This window comes from Drosophila subobscura, chromosome O (assembly GCF_008121235.1).
Source record: "Drosophila subobscura isolate 14011-0131.10 chromosome O, UCBerk_Dsub_1.0, whole genome shotgun sequence".
Classification (NCBI taxonomy): domain Eukaryota; kingdom Metazoa; phylum Arthropoda; class Insecta; order Diptera; family Drosophilidae; genus Drosophila; species Drosophila subobscura.
In genome coordinates this window covers 22,949,699-22,962,332 of record NC_048533.1, presented here as the reverse complement: position 1 = coordinate 22,962,332, position 12,634 = coordinate 22,949,699, and the positions used below count along the sequence as shown (strand labels likewise).

General features: G+C 44.4%; 1 protein-coding gene across 1 annotated transcript in view; it reads right to left on the bottom strand.

Moving 5' to 3' along the window:
• Positions 1-12,092, bottom strand: part of LOC117896406 (sericin 1) — a 47,789-nt gene extending 35,697 nt beyond the window's left edge. Inside the window, exon 1 of the mRNA XM_034804721.1 lies at positions 11,931-12,092. The gene's annotated coding sequence lies outside the window, so the exon portion shown is untranslated. The remainder of the gene's footprint in view (positions 1-11,930) is intronic.
• Between the last annotated feature and the right edge of the window lie 542 nt (positions 12,093-12,634).

Sequence of the window (12,634 nt, the reverse complement as noted above, 5' to 3'; positions counted from 1 at the left end):
CAGAGACTGAGATTATTTTTAAATGGTGAGGGTGTAGATAGAATACTGAGGGGAAAGCCAGCTTGAGTGCGAAACCAGAGAAAGAAATCGTGACTTCGGGAATGCACTGTAAAGGAAGCGAAATATATACCTGAACTATATTTAAAAGGTACTTTTGAGAGTTCTGAGCTGTATATAACATTTAAAATTCCTTAAAATTCCCTCGCTGAAATTTCGTTGACCTAAGCGTATGTGCCAGACCTCAAACACCACTCAAATGACCCTCTCCAAAATGTTTTACACTTGCAAAATAAAGACACACAAAGAACTTAGACTTAAGAGTTGAAAACGGGACCCAAAGTCCTAGACCAAGCTTTTAATTATATGAAATTCAAGTCCCTCAAGTTTAATAATATTTTCCTATTATTTTCCAAATTTTAAAACCAGTTTTTGCAGTGTATTACCGATGGCATGCGTCTCAGTTGAAATGCTTAGAGTCCGGGTGAGGACTCTTTTGGCATGCAGGCCGCAAAAGTATGCAAGTGCGAGTGCGGTGAAATAGTTTGTCTGCCTTGTGGCACGCAGCAACAGGACCCGGGCACAGGGTCCGAGGCGTTGGTCCACACTCGAAGAGCTTCTTGAGCATCTGGGATTTGCAGGCTGGAGTCAAGAGGATCACTGACCAAAGGTACATGTCTGCCTCGATGAGGGTCAAAATCTGGCTTCGGCTTCAATTGGAACGAACATGAACAGGGGACATGAGTGCAGACACAGTCTTTTGGGTGGGTTTCGTTTGTTTTTTCTGTTGCTCGTCTGCTGGCATAAATATTTCATGGGGAATTCCATAAGATTGGCCAAAGTGGGCCCCGAGCAAATCAAAATGAAAATGCTTTTAAAAATTGCATCTTCTACGGACATTAAAATTTAACCGGACCATATAATATGTTTTGACAACTTTGCTGTGACAATGGGGAGCGGGCCTCGTCTGGCCGGGCCGGGCCATTTGTGGAATTGCATTTGAAAATCGTTTACTTTTGCATGAGTGCCACTCCCCCACACTGCCCATTCCCCCCCACTTATAGCACAGTCGCCCGGCAAAGGGGGGAGAGTGATGCTGCTTCGAGTGTTTGTGCTGCAATTCGTTCCAAACGCACGTAGCAATTGTACCTGGCAATCCTTTTGGCCACAAAATTGTTTTTCTTCATTTATAAGAAAAATACATAAATATGTATATATGTATGTTTCTCTCTCTATTATGTGTTGCCTTTTTGGGTCGCCGTCTGATATTTTATTTTCTGGGCCTCATCTTCATCTTGGGTCAGGTGTCCACGTCGTGTGCTGAGAATAGTGGTTAGGATGCTGAGTTTTTTGCTTAGGTAAATGCTGTTGAAGGAATAACGAACCCACAAAAACTCATCTGGTTGTGTGTGTGTGTGTGCGTTTTGCGGGGAAATTGTGTGTGAAGATGTCAACAAGCTAGTTAACTGCATTTGATCTGCACTTTCCCGGCAACACAAACACAAAACCATCTCTCATTGTCATGGCCAGAGTGTGTGTGTGTGTGCGTGAATCTATTATTCCAGCAGCTCTGACATCAGAGCTCCACTCCGCAGTTATGCCAACCAAAGTATGTTAGTTTTGCTTCGTTTTTCCATTTTTCCACCGCTTTTTTCTTTGTTTTTTCTTCACTCACGTCGCCTAATACTCGGGCTACAGCATGATAGTTTCCCCCACCGCCACCCTTTCTTCGTCATTCCATGGGTTAAGACTAAAGCAGAACTAATGCATGTGTTTGGGTGTAATGATGTCAAAATGACAGAACATTTTGCTCAAGTTTAAGTAGCATGAACACACATTGTACGACATTGTGGAGGAGCAGGGAAGACGACCTCCACGCATGTCTAGGTTTTGTTTTTGGGGTAGTGCATGACACGCCCTGTCATTTGCACAGAGTCTGAGAGATCTTGTGCGAGAAAATTTGTAAGAAATCAAAGCGCTGCTCCCCGAAAGCTGTTCATGAATGGTGCTTGACTTATCAAAACCATTTAATAATAAATTGTAATGTGCAAATAAATAAACAATAAAAAACCAGAGAATGTTTACCATTTATCAACTAATTCCCTTTGAATACTCGTTTTCGCTTTGCCATTTAAATGAAATTTGCCTCAATTAAATGTCTGAAATGCTAGATAAAACTCTAAGAAATATTTATATGCATAAATGAAAATGAAACGAACATGAATTGTGTGTGAAAGTCAAGAGCTTGTAAATTATGTGTGTGTATTCCTGTGCGTGTTTCAGATGGCAAAAGCCAAAAATTATTGCCCTGCAGAAAAGATGTGGGCTTGTGCCGAAATAAATTTCAAATGCAAAACTATTTAATAAGCATCAAACTAGCCAACCATAAATAAATAAAGCCATGAAAAGTGTGCTTAAAACATTCAAACGTTCTGAGAGCACATTCGTCCAGAGCAAACAAATAAAATGTGAGGCTCTCTCTACTTTAAGTTAAAGCTTTTAATTGCTTTGTTTCTGCAGCATGCTCCTGCTCCTGCTCCTTCTCCACATGCACACACACATCTTTTTTAAGGCATGAGCTGCAACCGTTTCATGAACACAGAAAAGAACAGAGAGAAAATATAGACTAAAGACTAGAGGATACGCTTTAACAAGTTCTTAAAGCAGTTCTTTCTTTGCTACACTTATGCGGTTGGAAGCAGTGTCGTGAGGCTGTTACATTCATCTTCACTAGTTCCACAAGCCCTTTAGCTCTGCAAGTACTGGGTATAAAAACAAAGCCTAAACGGAAGTGTCAGTGGGCTACTCTAATGTCTGCTCAACTGAGGAGGCAGCAGCAGAGGCAGCAGCAACAAATGCAGCAACAAAAAGCTGTTTGTTATGCTCTTGTGCCTCACTCTCTGTTCTCTCACCCCTTTGTTTTTGCAGCAGACACATTTGGGAGCCCCAAGTATGGCAAAGATGAGAAAGAACTCGTGTGTCTGCCCCTGCCATCCCTCCCTTTCTGTTGTAATGAATAAGCCCTCGTTAGATTGGGCATTCGCTGAGGGCAGGAGGCGCTTGGGTGCAGGTTGGGGTCTGGGCAAAGCCCCTAGCAGACAACTTATTTATGCTCACGAGAGGGTAAGAGAGAGGCTGCCGCCGTCATTCGTCTGGTCATGTGTCCAGATGTCTGACTGATTTGCATCTTTTCTGCATGCATTCATACACATGCAGGCACACACATGCATAGATAGAACAGACAGACGCACAGATGCAGCAGCAATTATTGCATTTACGAATTTCAGCTGCTGCTGCTGTTGCATGTTTACAGTTACTCGCTCGCTTCAGTACGTAACTTTTGGATGCTTCTACTTTGTTTAATCTTATAAGGTATTATGATTTATCCCGGAGATCTATGCCAACTAATACTTGAAATATATCTCTTCAATATCTCCCATCTACGTATTCCAGTTAGATATTTGCAATTATCATCGATTTGCCAGAGTATCTTGGTATTCGGCCCCCGGTAGCTAGCCCTTTTTTTCTTGTTTCGTTTTGCTGCACGCTTGGTTGATCCAGTCCACCCACAGCCGGGGCAATTATCATTGCCCCACAGTAGCCCCCATCTCCACATACACACTTGTTCCCTCTGCATATTCCATTTCGAATCCCGAAACCCCTTCAACGACTGGGTTTCCAGGCTCGTTCAGTTTGCGGCTTGGTCTTGCGGCAGACGACCCTTTTCGGGGGCCCTTGTCCGGGGTCATAATTTCTGAAATGTTTTGACTTGCATTCGCCTTTTATGCTGATTTACTGGCTGTTGTGGTTTTGTGACAAATCTGTTTTGCTCACTTCTGATGTGATTCTCATTCTTTGGTGCCACCCCACAGCCCCGTACCCGCACCCTCCGATGCCTCACTGCTGTGGGGCTTAAATCTGCCAAAAAGTTGTATTTCAAGCAATTTAGTTTTGCATTTGTTTGAGTTGCTTAATTTGCATACGTTGTACACATATTTCGGGGTGCGGGCAAATGGATTGTGCGAAGGCGGAACAGAGCGGCAAGAGAACAATTTAGGCTCAGTCATTAGGCATAAATCAGTGTCTGTAAAACTCATTAAATCACGCGCTTAGCAATGGAAGGGGCGTGTCCTAGAGGTCCTAGGGATGTATGTCCGCCCCTAGGGACCTACAATAGTACACATAATCGTATCTTTTTTGTAGTTTATGGTGTTTCAGGCATTCCCTTTGATCTCTGGGTGCTTTGAGATGGGTCGGACGAACCCAAACTTGATGCACCACCACCGGTCGAAGATGAATGCTCGCTGAGTGGCCCGAGCATTGGAGTTTAATTCAATTTACACCATCCACACCTGATGCCGCCGCTCATCTTGCTGGACCAGGACAATAAAAACTTTAGCAAATCGCTTTGGTTTTTGCTAAGTTATTGGCCATGCCAAGATGATGATGATGAGGATGATGGCAGAGCACAGGCAAAGAACAACAATACATTCCCCCAGAGGGCATAACGTAGCCAGGGCCAGGTGCTCTTCAAGGTCGCATTTGCTGTGGTCGTTGCAATCACGCCGCAGCGATAATAAATATATGCATTTTGTTGTTGCCGCTGCATCTAGGGACCCTTGTCCAGACGGGTCCAGCACGGTGAGCATTTTTCTGCACTGAAGAAGTTATAAAAGTTATCTTTTCTGTGCGCAAGCTCTTCGACTGGTGTTAATTCACGCAAATTGCTGGCGGGTAATTGTCTTTTCCCATGTCCAATGCCCCTGTGGTTCTGTGGCTGCAGGTCTGTGACTCGTCTCGGCCTCATCTCCAGTCTCTCCCCTTTGGTTACAATGTGGCTCATTTGTGCAACAAACGAGGTTGCAATTTTGTTACCATTTCTGGACCCAAGGACAAATCATAGTTCTGAGGCAGCCATCGCTCACAGGCAAGCCAGCAGATACTCGGACATACGTCAAGTAATTGGTTTTTGCTAGCCATAACCATAGCTCGTACCCAAAATCCAACGAGAAGACTCCATCTCCTGGAGTCGCCTTTCTAGTCCAGTTCTGTTGTCATAATTGCGGTTTTCGGCTGTCAGCCTCGTTGTCGTGCTCCTCGTGGGTTTTGGTTTTGCATTTTAAGCCCTTAAGTATTTACACATCGTTAACTTTGAATTACTCTGCCATAAAACGTATTGAGTGGCTGCTTCAGCTCCTCTTTGAATGCTCCTTGGAATGCAGTGGACAAGTTAGTTGGTATAATTCTTGGTTCAGATCTAGTCAGGCACATGCCACAGTCGATTTAATATCACAGTTTTCTCCAGTTGTCTATCCAGTTGGTCCTTTTTTTTCTACATACACGCACTCGAGGAGTGCCTCACTCCATTTCCCATGTCATGCTTGAGGTTTTTGTGTAATGAAACCGCAATTTTATGACCCATGGCCTTGCATATTCTTGGGCGATTTAAAGCGCTTTTAAATCCCATAGTTTTGCATTGATTTCTCTTTTATATGATTTCTCTCTCTCTATCTCTCTCGCTTCCATCCGGACTTCCATCTCCATCTCTTTTCCGCTCATTCTTTATGGGATATATTTTTTAATAACATTTTTTACTGACCATATATGGGTGTTTCTGTGTGTGTATATGTTTCTGTGTTTGTGTGAAAATCGGAATTTGTGGCATCTGCGGCCTTGTGTCCTCTGAATCCCATCCTCTGACCCGTTCTGGTCCTGCTCCTGCTGTTTGTGCGCTAGTTATGTGCGTTTTATTATGTCAACATCGGGCCATTGTTCACCGGGGGTAAAGGGGAGCTCTATGGGATCATCGTGGCGGGATGAGTCTATCCCCCAGTTCGGTTCAGTTCGGCTCGCTCCCTGCAGCTGTTTTTCTGGTATTTTGCGAATGTTCCAGGCTTTTAGCTTTGATATATTTGTTAGTCTGACCATAAGCTTTATGTAATAAAATTGTTGCATTTTGAGCCCGTAATTGTCTGGTTGATGGAGTGCATTTTGATGAAAACTCGTACGATATTAAAATGGCGGATAAAAATAAACGACTGAAGGGTACACAAAGGACATGTGACTTCTTTATCATTTTTTTATTTACTCGCTAAGGTTTAATCACATCACATGTCCTATAGCTTGATTTTGTTTGAAAATTGGTAATTAAAATGCTTTGATATTTGGTTTAAATTAGTTTCTTTCAAGCCAAATTCAATTAAAAAATTTATAAATATATTTAAATTAATAAAGAAATGGATTCTGGTTTGTTATGTGGCTTAATCTGTTTTATTTTCAATTATTTTCAGATACATTTTCTCATGGTGCAAAGCCTAGTGCCACATGGCAACACTTCATGCTGTCAAGGTAAGGCAATTTCCTTTGTTTATTCTTTTATTTATTCGTGTATTCATCGTGCCGGAAATTAGTAGCAGAACAGCATCGAAATCTCTCTCTAATCTGTGCATCTGGTCCCAGGCTATCCATTTTGTGGTGACTCATGTCAATGGACATAAATCGAAGTGGATCCTCTGACAGAACAAAAATCAGGCTTATCTACGGCCTGCCAATAATGTGACCATTGCCACCTGGGCTTTGGCCCCTGCCTTGCAGGGAGGGGTTTTCGTACAAGTAACAAACAAACTAATGACAAAATCAAGTAACTTAAATGTCATGCTTCCATTTCCAAAGGCAACGCCAAGCAAAAAGAAAGAAGCAGCAACAACAAGGCAAATCTGCAATTTGTTTTATGTAATAGATTAAACTCTTCTTCGAAATACCTATGGCATATCCCTGAGCCAGGCCAACTGCCAACTGGCATTGCAAACTGCCCGGTGTCCCGTGTGTCCTCCGCCCCAATCAAATTGAAGAAAATTGCATTTGCACGAGAGACAATTCCGAAACAATTGCAAAACTGTTTGACATGCTGGCTCTGTCTCTGTCTCTGTTGCTAGACACAGACCCAGACCGGCCTGGCTCTACCTGTGATGCTGCCAAACAGTTTAGCAGGTAATGCCTTATATCGATATCGGTCGACGCACACAGCCAAACACACTGACTGAAACGGAGACTGATGGAACGAGGGAGAGGCTGGGCCAGAGCTGGGGCTGTGGAAACAGCAGCCGCTCTTGGCAGGTAGTTTGATGCAGTTTAGTTGACTATTGACTGCCAGGCAAAGCCAGTATCCACTTCACTGCCGGCACGGTCCAGACTCGACACCGACCCCGGCTCAGAAGTTGAGGTTGGAGATATCACGTCAGTTGCAGGCATTGAAGTTTTTGGCACATTTCAGTTTAAGCCATTTTGCCCCGTTTTGTCCATCCTTCCGCCTCTGCATCCGCTTCCACTTCCGCTTCCACTTGCAGTTCCAGTTCCGATCAGGAGCAGCAGCAGCAGCAGCATCACGAGAAGCAGCAATTCGGAATCCAGAGTCTCTGGCCATGTAGTAGCTATAATTTAGTTAAAGACAAAACGACGCTGTGTCTGCAAAATCGAACATGATGCCAATGGGCCAATATTCCCTCCGTCAATGGCAGCTTGCAATGGCTCCTCTGCTTGTGTTTGAACAGGCCATTTTTGGGGACAGCTGGCCTAAGCTGAAATTGGTATTGGTATCTGCATAAGGCCAGGGACTGAGAACCCTACGATGTGAATACTTCTCGACTGGCGACTGGGACTGGGACTGAAACAATGTGTGCCGGCTGGCCAGAGCCGGCTTAAATGGAGTGCCAGGAATGCACACTGGGCTGGGGCAATGGTAAAAATGGCAAGTCAAGTGCATAATTACTTAATTTCCTCTCTAGGATTAATTCGGTCACACATGGCCATAGTGGAAGCTGGATGCCACCCCGATTGGCAACCGTCTGCCCTGCCTGGCTACTTTGCAGCCTGCAGCCTTTTCATTCGGCTAATTTTGAGTCTGGCCCTCCTCGGGGGCATTTTCGGGGAGCTCAATACAAAACGTGTTTGTCTTTTTAGTGTCGAATTTGATGCCACAATCTCGAAGATTTCCCCAAACGACTCCACTCAACCCAATACGTTTGGCGAAAAACTGTAAATTTGCACAATGACAAGACTTAAGAGGCACGGGACCCTGCACGTAGCAACCTCCGCCGTAGGACAATAACACAAAAATTGACAGACGAAAGCCAACGGCTTGAGCTACAACTCGGACAGCACAGCACGGTACAGAAAAGAACAGAACAGAACAGGACAACTGGGCAATAGGGACCAGGGATCAGGCACTGGGGACGACCCAAGACCGTTTCCGACGTTTGGGCAACCAAAAATTGTCAAAGCCAAGCTAAGACCTGTTCAGAATTGGAGGGGCACGTGTTCAGGGATCCGCTTCACACTTGACTCTTTCTCTCTCTCTCTCTCTCTCTCTCTCTTTCTCTGTGTGTTTCTGTTCTTTGTGCTGTCAAATCGTTGCTGTTATTAGATAAGGGCACAAGAAGAACAAGACCAAGACTGAGTCTAGTGCTAGGGACAGGGCCAGGTCTGCTACTTTCTTGGCTCACACATAGCTTGGCCTACACCTGTTGCCAATTGTTGTCTGTCCGGGCCGGACCGGACCGGGACGGGTGGGGCCCTGCCGGCAGTTTATGTTTATGTTTATGGCTCTGCCTGACAAGACAACCTCTCTCGGCTTCCGCCTAGCACAAGATATATAGTGTCCACACAGGATTTTGTGCATTTTCCCTCTACCTCTACCAGAACCTTTCTATCTTCCTCTCCCTCTTGCTGTTGCTGTAGCTTTTTTTATTTGTTTTAAATAAATTTTACACGGAAGCTTTTATGTAAATTTTATGGTAATTTGGCTGGCAGATTTGCCCACTGCTCGTTGCATAAGTTTGGGGCCTTGCCCCGAAGACGTTGCTCAGCTCTGCAAAAAGCCGGCAGCAGAGAGTTGCTTGTCTTTTCAGCACTTCACGAATCCGAGCGGACCACAAGCAGATTTAAGTGTAACACTTTTTATTTATATTTTGATTTCTCCCTTTGTGTGCTGGAAATGCTGATTCATGAGGCAAGAATTGTTGTCTGAGTTGACCGCATGCGAATTACATGACCAGAAGTTTGCCTCTCATCTGCGATCTTGACTTTCGCCCATTAGCAAAGTGCTCGCAGAGATACAGAGAGTACCTGTTTGGAGTCGGGACTGTGGCTGGGCCTGGGATAATGGCTTCATCGAATCGATTACATCATTGAGCAAGCGAGCGAGCAGCTCGCGTGCCGCCTCCAGTTTTGCGGAGTTCAAGTTGAAGTTTAATTCGAGCGTTTTGCTTATTTGTCTAACATTTTTTCACTTTGTTTTCTTGCTTGTGTCATTGTTTGTTTGACTGTTTGTTCGTTTGTTTGCCTGTTGTACGCTTCGCTTCTCTTTAATTGAAATTGCATCATGAGTGGAGGCATGGGACCCAGTTCGGGCCTGGCTGCCTTGAGGCAGAGAAAGCCTTTCGATGCCAAGTGCCAAAATGTGAAATGTGTGAAACTTGGCACGTATTCGGAATGTTCTATTGACTATTGATGGATTTGCCAAAAAATTCTGTTCTATTTTTAGCTACAGCCATGATATCATAGTGGTCCAGAATAGTAGGTCGATCTGCGGACAATAGTTAATGCATTTTATGGTCTTACTTAATTGGCTGCGTTGCTTGGCGTTTTCTGTGGGGTCTATTGTAGGTTCCTGTTTTATTTTCGTTAACCGAATTCGCCTCGATTTGCATAAAGCAAACAAAATATGCAAATGACGGGCAACAGACCCAGAAAAATAAAAAGAACTTGACCACTTGACTGGCAAAAATCATGTTTACACATGAGCAGCAGCCACTTCAGGGTTCGTCCCCATTTGACCAAGTAACCCAAAAAATATATACGCATATACCCCCTGCCCAGACCCTCTTGCCTCTCTGCTTATTGGCAGATAATTGACACATAAAATTAGCATAATTTGCGAGCAAGTGAACTGGTCAGAAGGCAGACGAGCCGGCGATAGCCATCGGAATGCATAATGACCAACAAACGATATCATTTCACTTTTCTTTCTGGTTCTCTTCTTTCGGGTGTGCAAATATTATTAATATTTATAGTTGTTGTTATGGCAGTGGGCAGTGGGGCTGTGTGCTGGTTGTTGTTGTTGTTAAGTTAATGCATGGAATTTAAATTAACAAATTTTCACAAAATTTTGGGTGTTGTCTGTGCGATTCTTATCTATGCAGATGGTTGGCCGAACCCACAGACACACGGTAAAGAAAGTGTGATATTGTTACAGATTATTAAATATATCTCTGGGTTGGTTGGCTTTGGAGCATGTGGAAGAGAGTGGACAGAATGCTCCTGATTTACCAGGTTAGGATTTCCTTTACTGTGCATTGACTTTGATGCATTGTTTTGTCATTTGACAACCAACCATTGACGGAACTTAGCCGCCTATTAGGGCCACGCCCGCACATAAATCGCTGGGCAAAAAGTTGTCAACATTTAACGCTGCCACTGGGACTGGCACTGGTTACTGCTGCCACTGACGCTGTCAATGTTGTCCTGCGACAAACAATTTAATTTATGGCAATCGTTGAAAACTAAAGCAGAATGCCAAGCAAATTGACAAAGTGAGCACAAAGAGGATGGGGGCAAAAGTGAGAGCCAGAAGAGCCTGACAAGAAGTCAAGTTGAAATGCAGAACGGGAGCGCAGGAGCAGCAGGAGAAGGGCATCCTTCGATTCAAGTGCAAGTGTGTAAGTCTTTTTTTATGCTTTTTTTTCCTTTATCTTTCCTACATTTGACACTTGAGTGCGCTTTGCTGGTTGTTGGTGTTGGTGTTGATGTTGGGCAGTTTGCGCAACGAATCAAATTTAAATTTCTTGATTGTGTGCTCGAGTGGCAGGCCCAAGCAGTAACTACTACAACTGTCAGGGATATAGACAGGGACAGTGAGAAACAGTAAGAGAGACAGAGAGATTGGAGTGCGAGATCCTTTTGCGATTTTGCGCATAATAATAATTTGAACAACGTGCCCGGAATTGATGACTGGTCAGCGATGGCAGCTCCAGCTCCTGCCACTGCTCCTCCATGCAGAAGTGTCGCGCCGGCCCCGAGTGACTGATGGACTTGTGCACTGACATGGCTCAGACGGAACCCAACCCCGCCATCCATCGCACCCCCCTACTGGGTCGCCGCTCGTTATCTTTTCTACGTTTTTTTTCTGAATTTCTATCCTGTGCGTTTCTCCCGCTTGCCTGTCAGCGCACTCGGCGGCAATCTATGGCTGTTAAATGGAGCAAAAAGTGTTGCCCGAACAATGGTGTCAATTAAAGTTTACATTGTTGTAGCTACAGCTGCGGGAGCAGTGGGTGCCCGGGGAGCTCGGATAGCTGATGGGCTGGAAGGCGACCTTCAATTTTGAATGCGTGTGCGTAAAATTCACTCTCGACTTGTGCACTTCTAAACAATAAAGCGCTTTGGTCATGTGCTTGAGGACTCTGCTGAGGTTTGCTCCAGTCCCTTTTCGGACTGCTTGGCCATTTGGATTGATGGAGGTCTTAGAGTGACATAAAAATAGCAAAGAGGTTTCCAACCTCCTTCACTGAACTGTGATTTGTCTGGCTTGTTTCAGTGAAAAGTGGGACTAAATGAATCAAAATTGCTCTCACGGACTTCGGGTGCATTGGGAATTCGTTGAAACATTTAAAACCTCGAAACAATGGCCAGTGGCCAACAATATAAACTGATTTTCTATATGAATTGTTTTTATTGGTAATAACTTTGTCAGTCCTTGATTTATATATCAGGTTTTAACCGAATTTATTAGCTCTGATTGCATTGGAATATAAATATGTGCATATGACTCGTATAGTCATATTTTGCAATTGTCGATTTTTGCATTGAAATTTGGTTTTTTAATATTTTATATTTATGTACAAATATTTCAAGCGGGACTTCTTTATGGCACTCACCACTTTTTTAATTGTTAATTGTTTTTTGATTGGGCGTATTTTCGAATTGTTTGTCACTCGCGTTGTTTTTGCTGATATGACCTAAACGGAACACTTCACTTATTTTGGGGTTTATCCTGCCGTCAGGATAGTTCTTACCGAGCGCTGCTGCAGACTGCGCACGCGTAACCGAATCGAGAAAGATTTGCTGCAATGGTCAGTGGGGCTGGGTTCTTTTATACCCTCGTGTCCCTTGGTTGTGGCAGAGCTGAATTCTGAATTTCTTCTGCCGCCGCAGCCGCTAATGAACGTCATGATGATGTTCCATTGTGGCAGCGACGGCAGCTACTCCAGCAGCGACTCAGCGAGCGAGCGAGCTTTGCCGATTCTGGGCAGAATTCGCGCTGTAATGAAAGCCCCAGCAAGCGTCGGCGTCGGCGCTGGCATCGTCGTCGTTGGCGTCGCATAAATTGTAAGAACCTCTGCCGCGGGGAGATTCTCCAAACGTCGACGCCGCTGCCGCTTTTGTCTTTGCAAGATTGTATTTGCGCGGACTGCTCTCTCCCTCTGCCACTCACAGTCTGATTCTGGTTTTTGGCCAAAAGAGTTCTTCTGCGGCTTCTTTTTTTGGCCCTGTCTCTTACGATTGGCCAACTGGAGCTGCCCTCAGCTGTTCGTCTGAGTTTTTTATTCGTTCGGGCCCTGCGCTTTTTGTTTTGTTCGCT